The sequence below is a fragment of the Apis dorsata genome, unplaced genomic scaffold, assembly GCF_000469605.1.
Source record: "Apis dorsata unplaced genomic scaffold, Apis dorsata 1.3 scaffold_305, whole genome shotgun sequence".
Lineage (NCBI taxonomy): Eukaryota > Metazoa > Arthropoda > Insecta > Hymenoptera > Apidae > Apis > Apis dorsata.
The window spans coordinates 243064-250896 of record NW_006263577.1 but is presented as its reverse complement, the minus strand read 5'-3'; the positions used below and the strand labels follow the sequence as shown (position 1 = coordinate 250896).

The following is a 7833-nucleotide window of genomic DNA, read 5'->3' as shown; positions in this document are numbered from 1 at the left end:
CTCAGTAATAGTAGTCTCGCGTTTGACAGGCCATCATCGAACTGTACCTGATTTTCGAGATTGTCTTTATCTGTAGAAAATGACATCTAAACCGAGTTTACCTTCTTCCCTCCCCAATTGACATTCGAAAGTAAAATTTCACAAGTTTCACACGGATTTTATTATATCGGATTGTAATGTTTGAACAGCAAAATTGCAGTCATCGAAATTATCGTATTATTATTTTTCAAACAAAAATATTAGAAAAATTCTTTTCAATATTTATTCGAGAAAAATTTTAGAAAAATACAACAACAGGCATCGTATCCATCTTCCAATTACAATAGAAATAAATAACATCTTCGGGACGGATCGTAAGAAGCGCAGATAAATCACTTCAATCTATCTTATACTCGTGAGAATCCTCTCTCTGCCAAGTATCATAAACTTGCCTCTCCTCTCATTCTTATGCAATCTCATAATGCAACTGTTTTGTCCGCCTTCGTCTTTGCAAATACCATCCACGAAAACAAAGGTCTTCTTTATCGAATTAAATTATTTATCCTCGTAAAGAAAGATTAGAGGGAACGACGATCGATCCATCCACCACGAACTGGCCGAGCTACCGAGCGGAATCGATATTATCTCGGTGAAAGCGAGAAATGAGATTCTTCGCCGAGCGCCATTTAATCAAACCCATCCGCAATATGCGTGGATCGATCGTGGTTAAAATAATTAACGAAAGCCTCGTTTTCGTTCTGGTATCGTGCCTTTTCACGCACGACAATCGTTCACAAATCGTGATTAATTGTAATTCGTAGCGGAGCGAAGCAAATCGTAATAATACGAAATATTCTCTTACTCTTTGTAAGGTTTCTTTGATATTAAAAATCTGTCTTTCGAGATCGATGAAATCTATCGATTGAGAGAGAATTCATACAAAAAATATTTTATCTTGAACCGAGCCTTTTGCATTTTCATCAATTTTTAAACCACTGCTAAGTCAATCTTAATACATTTCGATTATTTAACATATGCAACAATATAAAGTTTGGTAAAATTAATTAGACAAACTCTAATGGAAAATTTACTAAACATCACTCGATCAATCCCACTTATCGACTAAAACGTTTACTCCTCAACATACTTTCGATCATAATTCGTAATAGAAGAAAAAAAATTATTCTTACTGGAAGGATGAGAGATGTGTGGATAAGAAAGAATTCGTAATAGAAGAAAAAAAGTTATTCCTACTGGAAGAGTAAGATAGATGTCTGGATAAGAAAGAGGTGAGAAGAGGTGTGAAAAGGAGGAAATAACGCGTGGAACAGGGAAGGAAAAAAGAGCAAACTTGGGCTAATTAGCGATTCTTTAGGCGGGCAAAGGGAGAGGCGAGGGGAGGAAGAGGGTGGCGACCAACCCTTTTTCATTCCAGTGCCACGTTTGCTTACGATACACAAGCAGATGTAATTAATCTCTCATTCACGGTTGGCGCCGTTCTTTTGGAAGAAGAGAAAGGGCTTGGCGACGACGTCAACGTAAACGATGATATCGAAGTTGTATACATGTTTTGTACGAATATAGTTTCGTACGATGTTTATGATCAATGAAACGCTCGAAAGGATGACTCGTGTTTTTCTCGCGAGATGGAATCGTTGAAGGTGAATTTTTTGATAAATTTAAAGAGGTTGTTTTAACGAGGCGAAGGAAGAAGTGAAATTTCGAGAATAATTTTGAGTTTTGCTCGTTAAAAAAAAAGGATAATTTATTACTTTTAAAAATATTATTTATTTTTTCAACGTTGTTTTATTTCGTGAAAACGTGACACTGCTCGGCGATCTATAAATAAAACGTCTTGGAGGACGATCGGAAATCGCATTAAACTTCCAGCAATCCTGCCAAAAATTTAAAACAGTGCTCGAACGGTGAACCTCGCCGAGCAGCGAATGGAAGCGAGCAAAAAAAAAAAAAAACGATGAAAAGAAGGTTGAAAAACAGGAAAGGAAAGGATAAAGAAGAAAAGTAACGAAAAGAGGAAAACGATAAGATAAGATAAACTTGTTGATCGATAAACTTCCAATAAAATTCCATGATCATGGAATCATCGCTCGAAACTACTCAAAATTTCAATTGATCCAAAATTATATTAAAAATATTTCGAATGCTAAACGTTTACCATTTTGCAAATATATTATACTTCCTTTCAACTTATTATAATTCACCATAAAAAGAAATACATCGAGCTTCTCATATTCTTCAAATTCCTCTAATTTCAAAGCAAAAAATCAAAGATCGATGCTTGTTTGCAAAGGAACGTCAAATTCTAAGCCTTTGCACGATAACGGCGACTTCGACGCTTGGTGAAAGGCTTTATTCAAGCGTGGCTTTTCGAGATAAAGCCTCCTCTCTCTCTCTCTCTCTCTCTCTCTCTCTTTCTCTCTTTTTTTCTTTCTCTTTCTGTCCGCGAGCGCGTAACAAGAAGTCGACCGGCTCTTGAAAGGAGCTCGCACAACGCCAGTGGATACAATATGTCGAACAATGCAAGCGCGATGCTTCCGGGCTAACTTATGCGTGTTGACGTCGCAGGTTACGCAGCTCTATGAATTTTTTATGCGTTGACGTCATTGATGTTCTCGGATGGACGAGTAAATTTTATTCAATTGGATAGAATTTTATTCAACGATTGGGGTATTTTGCACGTTATTTTGATTTAGCACGATATAAGGGATGTCAACTGTGATCGTGGAGCACTTTTTTGAGAATTGAAGGGATGATGTACAGGTTATTTAGTTTTAAGTTACAGAGAGTTTTAAATTTTAGATATTAGAATTTTAAATTTAATCTCGCGAATAGGCATCATTTTCGCCTCTCCATTTTCTTTCCCAGCTAATGGATTTATCATGACGCCAATTAAGTTTTGATACGAACAAGCATTTAAATCATTGCTACGCGTTATGTATGATTTCAATTATGGCTAACAGCACGTCTATTTCCAACGAATTATCAAAATACTCTCCAACGAATCTCCCGCTCCTCGTTGAAACGTTTTATCCTGTCGAAGCTTTCTATAAAAATCTCATTAAAAAAAAAAAAAAAAAAAAAAAGGGAAAAATGCTAACAGGAAAAAATAAATTTTCGCTTTTTCCAAATTTGTATCGGCAATCAAAACTTTTCATCAAAGAGGGAACGAAAATTCAGTAAATTTTTCCAAATTTTTATCTCCAACGATTAAATTTCTATACATTTTCAATTCCAAAAAATCATCGAATCTATTCTTTTAAAAAATTCTAAAAAAACAAATTCCAAATTTCGCATCATCGATCCCTACCTCTCCAATATATATCAAAAATATATAAATTGTAAAATTACTTTCTCGATCATCGAAGAACTCGATTGTTGAAAATACTTGGACCAGAAGATAAATTTCCAACTTTTTCCAAATTTCAATCGTCGCCAAGTTTCTCTCGAAAGTTTCTTCCAATCCCCCCTCCCTCCGGCTCACACCGGTGAGCGGATTTCGAGTTAATTCTCTTCCGCATTATCCGCGCGAGAGATCATTGTTCGCTTCTCTCATTGTCGTCCGGCGGTGAGTAGTTCGTGAAAAGGGTGTCGAATTCCATCCCTGTTTGGGGAATGAAACCCAATGAATTCGTTGGACTTAATAATGGCGCAGCACTCGTCCACGAGTCGATATCTCGAAACTATCCCCCTCCCACTGTTGTTTCGGATTATCGATCGATGGATCTCGGTATAATCGGCGAGACGCGATAAGCGAAACGCTGGAAATTGCAATTTCACCGCGATAGAGGGGACGAAACGATATATTTTTTTTTTTTTTTTTCCCCCACGGAATGGATGGAAAGGAAAATAAGAGGTGGAAAAATAGACACGGGTATTTTCCGTTCTATTTTAATTTTGTCACTCGCCTCGTGTACGTTTCGTAAAAAAGTACATACCGTATGATAAAGCCCACTCTTGTCGGGGGAAGGGAGGACGAAATTTGAACGCGCAGTGTAAAAATTTTACCACGTTCGTCTGCGAATGCATGGAAAAATTTGACACGCGCTTTGTCCTCCTCGTTTTCTTTCCTTTTTTTTCTTTCTTTCTTTTCGTCATTTCGAATCGTGGATTTTCACAGCAAGCTCGCTCTCGCGAAATTGTCTCTCCGCCGAAGGGAATCTATAAGGTGAAATTTTTATATACAGTCGTTCCATTTTCCTCGATGTTCGTACGTGTAAATGCTCTATGAAGATTCGTTTAATTAAATTAATGACACAGAATATACATACAAATATTCGTATATTTTTGATTATTGATTTAATCATAGGATGGATCGACAATCATGTTGCTTAATTTATTAGAACTGAATCGAAATTCTCTCTAAAATTCTCTTCTTATTTTTAGAAATTTTGATTATATTAATATCAAAATTAAATTTCACGCAGAAAAATATACCATCTGACGCAAAAGAAACCTTTCAAATTTCCACATCCGTTCTACCCTTTCCCAACGCGCTCCTACAAATCTGTAATCCGATCCACTTTTACGGTAACCTTTACCGAATCACAAAATGGCCACAACAATAAACCGGTTAAATACTTCGGGATTTCATTGCATTCTCTCCATCATTCCCATAGAGGAATGGTGGAATCGAGAAGGAGGCGAGAGCACACAGCCTTTCACGCTCGTTTGCCTTCGGTTCAAGCATCACGCGAAACGAAATCTCGCGATAAATTTGATTTGTCAGCCGATCGTTAATCCACGTGAGCGCTAGGATCGCCGGTTTAATGCGCACACGTGTTGCGCACACGCGTGTGCCCACACGTACCCCACGAGATATCGTGGCCCCGGATCGAGTAGCTCGCTATACTCTTAATCGGATGATCTTTCAGCTCTTGTGCTCGCATTACAACCTGCACACGCAAGGTGTGCGCAATAAGAGAATTCGAGCCGTGGTTAAGATTAACATTGCTTTAAAAGTTGTTCGTTAAATGGAAAAATTGATGTTTCCTCTTGACTCGAGTCGTTGGAGAAAACGATTTCTGGTGGCGATTGAAATTTTTTAATAATAGAAAGAGCAATAATTTTCAGCTTATTCGAAGTATCTTTGCAAAATCTCGTAAATATTCGATCGTTGAAAGACACGACGAAGGGATAATGATTTTGGATTGTTTCGAATTTCTTTTATGTAGATTTTTCTTAAGCGAAAATATTTTTCAGTTAACATGATTTACATTCTAGTGTGTTAAATTATTATATAAATGAATTTAACTATTTTAAATTTTTTATTACGATATTTAATGCTTTGCTCCATAATTTTCATTATATTAATTTTTAATCCTAGCATTGATCTTAAATCTTGGAGAATTCGATTTTCATTATTTAGATAGATAGATAGATGGTGCCGTACGGAATAAGATTTCTCTGCTACGTTGGAGAAACTGTAAATTGGCGAAGTTAAGATAGATACGGATATCGGAAATGGGAAGATATTCACTTCTGTCACTGGTTGCCAGACACATGGATAATCGATAGTAAAGATAGAATGATAGAATACGAGATCTTCTTTGGTAAATTTTATGTAAAGGAACAGACAGAGAGAAAGAAAGAGAGAAAGAGATGTATAATTGCAAACTTTCTTAATTAAAATATTAGAAAATGTTAAAAGAATTTTGGAAAATTTTAGATCGATGAATCTTCGTTTTTTGATGCATATTTTATATGTATAAAAATCGTTTCGTCTTGGAAGGTTGTAACTCAACAACTTTCTGCACACAAAAGTCAGTGGAAGCGTGAAGATAAAGGAAAAATGTAAGGAGAAAGAAAGAATTTGAAAAATGTCTTTGGTACAAGACTAGCTCCAAGATTTATCAGCAAGATTATCTAGCTGATCCATAGCTCAGAGGTAAATCTAAGGATGGTGTAAGAACGAAAAATTTATGTAAGTTCGACTCTAGGTGCAAATAACGAATAATTCAAGCTTCCATTCGTACAGATTATTGCCGTATTCTATTAAATATATTATTCTCCAATAAAAAAAAAAAATAAAAAATAAAAAATCTATTTTATTCAATTCAAAGACCACTAAATACATAATTTTTAAACTAATTCTCAAAATCAGAATAAAATTTACTTCACAAGTTTACTTTCATCCCCAATATAACAATTCCTAAATTGAATCATAAAATTGTCTAATTCAGAACACAAATTTTTCGTTCTTAACGTAATAATTCCTAAACTATCTCGAATCAGAATAAAGCTTGCTATTATTTTTCATCCTCGAACAGAAAATATTGTTCAGCAAGAATGGAAACCTTGAATCGCGAATTTCGAAGGATTTTAATTTCTCGAACCCAAACGGAAGTCGTATCCGGCGCAATAAGAAATTTCTCAATCGCAGGAAGTTGGGAGACGTATCTAGGACGTATCGGTGGCGTAAGAAAACCAGGCTGGACGAACGTGAAAAACGGCTTGGTTAATGAAACTAAATGAAAGTATCGCAATTTAATGGAAATCGACGAAACGAAGGCGTACAGTTTGTATTAAAACTTATGAATAATTCAGGAAATTAGAGACACGAGTGTGCCCTTTTTTGCATCTTCAACGGCGACTGTTTTGAGCTTCGCCTCATGATGAAAATTCACTAGATTTCTTCTTTTTTTAGTAATAAATCCTTTCAATCTTTTTACAATCATCGATGATACAATACTTAATCGCTGATGATTGATTGAACATTTAACTAAGATGTCTACTCGTAACTTCATTCGTTATATTATTTTTCCTTTTTATAAATTAGACAAAATGTAAATACCATGAATCACTATCATGTTTTGCATAGTAAGAAATATCAGAATACAGATCGTCAAGTGTATCTATTATTATCTATATAAAAATAAAATTATTTTATATTAATTAAATAATTTTGCCTGTGATTCATCGTATATACTTTTTCGATCGAAAGATAAAAAATAAAAATATTTTTATCTTAGAAAATAAGAAAAGATCGAAAATCCAGAAAACGAAGAAAGAAGGAAGAAACGAAGGGAAAGAAAAAAGATATCGAACGAGAAATTACGAAAGCGTGGAACGATTACCAAGAGTCAGTGTAAGTATCGATATAACGAGTCTCACCCCGGACAAGCGATATATCATGCGTGTAATTATAAGTGCAACAGTGTTATTCGACCCGGAGGGACCAGTTTTTTCAACGGGCATTTTAATTTTGCATTTTAAATTACACACCTGAATCGAGACAGTTTTTAACGAGGGAAGGGAGGAATCGATCTCTTCGATTCGAAGAGAAACTAGAGAGCGAACGCAATGGAGTGAGCATCGACGCTTGTCATCGAATTAAGCCTCTCTAACGCGAATTAATATCGATTAAGGATAACGTTAGATATAAGGAGACACGATAAATCAATATTGGAACAGGGAGTAGTTCGATGATTTTGCGTGTTAATAATTCGAGATCTCGTTCAAAGCCGAGAATCGCTTCGAGGAACGTTTTTACACGACGATAAATTATATCGATAACTAATAATCTTATCGATTGATTGATAAGCCTTGATCGAGCCGCTAAATAAATCTTAATTAGTAGCTTTATTAATTATTACTTCTAACGCTCGATCTTAAAATCATTTATATTGAACAATTATATAACCAATTTAAGTATGAGAAATTCACACGATTTCGTTCTTCGACCATATTACAATAATTATAAATTATTTATAATATATTTTATTATATATTTTATTTATAATATATATATATATATATTTATAATTCTCTCTCATTAAATATATTATTAATAAAATTTGTCGATCGTAAAAATTCAATTATCCGCCAATATCTCGA

The 7833-nt window shown here is 34.9% G+C and overlaps 1 long non-coding RNA gene across 1 annotated transcript in view; it reads left to right on the top strand.

Annotated features, from left to right (window-relative positions):
• The first annotated feature begins 1355 nt into the window (after nucleotides 1–1355).
• LOC102677010 overlaps nucleotides 1356–7833 on the top strand; it is a 14358-nt gene continuing 7880 nt past the window's right edge. The window contains exons 1-2 of the long non-coding RNA XR_422035.2: nucleotides 1356–1387; nucleotides 2448–2450. This is a non-coding gene — a long non-coding RNA (uncharacterized LOC102677010). The remainder of the gene's footprint in view (nucleotides 1388–2447; nucleotides 2451–7833) is intronic.